This window comes from Halichoerus grypus, chromosome 8 (assembly GCF_964656455.1).
Source record: "Halichoerus grypus chromosome 8, mHalGry1.hap1.1, whole genome shotgun sequence".
In the NCBI taxonomy this organism is placed as follows: Eukaryota; Metazoa; Chordata; class Mammalia; order Carnivora; family Phocidae; genus Halichoerus; species Halichoerus grypus.
Window position 1 is genome coordinate 133,505,214 of NC_135719.1, and position 2,935 is coordinate 133,508,148.

Sequence of the window (2,935 nt, forward strand, 5' to 3'; positions counted from 1 at the left end):
CTGCAGGTTTCACACTTTACCAGAATGCAGTAGCACCTCTATGAGCCTTTATGGTTTTTAAAGTCCTTTCTTGTCCATTATCTAATTTGATCTTCAGAACATCCCTGTGTGCTAGTTGGTTTCTCTGAACTTCAGTTTTCTCCATCCTAAAATGAGGATGTGTGGTTTACCCAAGCTTGAAACGGGTCAACCGCTGAGCAAGTTCACAGGTCCAGAAGCGGGTCTCTCCTCTATGCTGCACCCTTTGTTAGAACACTGAAACTGAAAATGTCTCTTGATTTGTTAAAACAATACTTAGAAATAGCGTATTTCGTTTTTTTCAATGACAAAGTAATACATGACTTTTGCCAAATATAGGGGAGATACAGAAAATAAAAGGAATAATCATCCTCATATGCCTCCAACAAGGCAAAAAACACTGCTAACATTTTCTTTCCAATATCTCACCTATGTATTTGTGGTATAGCTCACACACGCTGTGTTTTTATTTTTGTGTTCTGATTACTTCCACTAACATTGCAAAGTAAATGAAATACTATGAAAATAAAAACTCTTTGTCAATTTCATTTTCATGGTGACTTAGTAATAACGACCACACACATCAACGCCTATGTCACTTTTCTCTATTTTCTATATATTGCTATCTAGAAAACTTTTGAGTTGAGTAGGATAAGTGAACACCCTTGTTCCTAGTAATTTAATGTGGTGGCTCAGAATTTTCTAGAGAAACTTGCCAAAAATAAATAAATAAATGTTTTAAAAGATGTGGCTGTTAGGGAAATGCTCCTATTTTCTAGCAGTGGAGTCCTTCGTCTCTGAATGCCTGCATTTAAATCCTAATGCTAGCTCTTATTCTTGTTAAAGTGAAGAACCTTAACCAAAATACTTAATTACCTTGATCTTCAGTTTCTTCATGTTTAAAGTGATGATATAATATAGATCACAGAAGCCATTGATTTGAGGCTTAAAAATTAAAAAGGATGGAGGGCTTAGAATGATGCTAATATGTATTAAGTGTTCAATAAATACTACATATTATGTATGCTCCCAGCACATATACAGACACATATTATACATGCCCCATGACATAGTGTTTGCTACTGAAGTGGGAGGTTAAGAGAGATGTTTCTTCTGAGCCCCAGATGATAAAATGATGTGCCAAGGAAATGCTAAAAAGATGTGCAAACCCTTATAATTATCTCATCTATATAGAGGAGGTAAAACATTTGATTTTCAATATCAGATCTCTCTTATGCCAAATTTACACATTTTTGTGGATTGGTTCATGGATCTCTATTTTGTTCCATTGGTCAATATTTTTTACTCTGTTCCATTACCATAGTCTTAATTTTAATAAATTTATTACAGATTAATAATCAGTATAACATTTCATTCACCTTGTCCCATGTCAGGAGTTTCTTGGCCACTCTTGGACCACTGCATTCCCATACCAAATTTAGAATTAGCATGTCAAATTTCCAGTATGTGCTATGGTGAGCGCTGTGAATTGTATAAGACTGTTGAATCACAGACCTGTACCTCTGAAACAAATAATACATTATATGTTAAAAAAAAAAAAGAAGATAGTAGGAAGGGAAAAATGAAGGGGAGGAAATCAGAGGGGGAGACAAACCATGAGAGACTATGGACTCTAAGAAACAAACTGATGGTTCTAGGGTGGGGGGGGATGGGTTAGCCTGGTGATGGGTATTAAAGAGGGCACGTATTGAATGGAGCACTGGGTGTTATATGCAAACAATGAATCATGGAACACTACATCAAAAACTAATGATGCAATGTATGGTGATTAACATAACAATAAAATTAAAAAAAATAAATAAATGAAAATACTGAGATTTTGCTTGGAATTGTACTAGTCAATGGATTGATTTGGAGAAGCTTGGAATACTTGTGATAATAAGCTTCCAAAAGATGAACAACTTACTTAGGTTTTCTATAATGCCTTTCAATACAATATTATAATATCACAACAAAAGTCTCATACAACTTCTTTAGTTTATTCCTAAGAACACTTTGTATTTTTGCAGTATTTTAGTGATACCTTTTCCAGAAGTTAATTTATGAAGTAGAATTTTTCTTTTCTTTTTTTTTTTTTTTCTGCCCAACTGGCACGTTTATTAGAATTAAACGTAAAATCATTCTCTTCCTGGACCCCAGGAAGCCACGCTCACAAAATCCCAAGCTCCTGAAGCAGGGTCCTTCTGCCCCAGATCTGAAACAAACTCTCAGGCCTTGAGAATAGCCTGAGTTGCCCCCAGGGCTGTGAGCTGCTGAATCTTCTGGCTCATCATCTCCATGACAGCCTGCTTCATGGCATGCTTCTCCTGCAGAGCCAGCTGGATTTTCTCCATTTGCTTGGTAAGGAAGTCTATCTTCCTCTTGAAAAAGTCCTTGGCATCCTCAGCTGTCTTTTATACATAGTAGCCTGTTCCCACATCTATGAGTACATGTTCCACATCATGTAGCTTCCCAGGGACATACATAGATCTCTTCAGTGGGATGAGTAATTCTTTCCCCTCGTTGTTCTTGTTTAGCACGTTCAGACAGTCCTTGGCCTCCACATACTTGGTCTGTACCACCTTGAGCTGGGCAATGGATGTGGACAGGAACTCCACTTCCTGGTCCAGCTGGTTCTTGAGCCTTTCTAGATATGGCAGGTTCAGTTCAGTGATGTTAACTGACTGTGCCATGTTGGGAAGGAGGACTCAGTAGAATTTATTTCTATACCCTTCCATTTGAGAAAACTTGCTAAATTCTGAATAACTGTATTGTATTTCTACTTAAATAATTGTATCATTTATACATAGGGACCATGCTATAATCTTACTTGCAATCATTCTAACCTTCAATTATGTTCCTTGTTTTATTGTATTGGCCAGACTTTCTAGTAAAATATGGGAGAATAGTGATTCTA

The 2,935-nt window shown here is 36.6% G+C and overlaps 1 pseudogene; it reads right to left on the bottom strand.

The window, feature by feature from the left end:
• Positions 1-2,031: 2,031 nt before the first annotated feature.
• Positions 2,032-2,714, bottom strand: LOC118526055 (prefoldin subunit 5 pseudogene; annotated as a pseudogene).
• Positions 2,715-2,935: the final 221 nt, after the last annotated feature.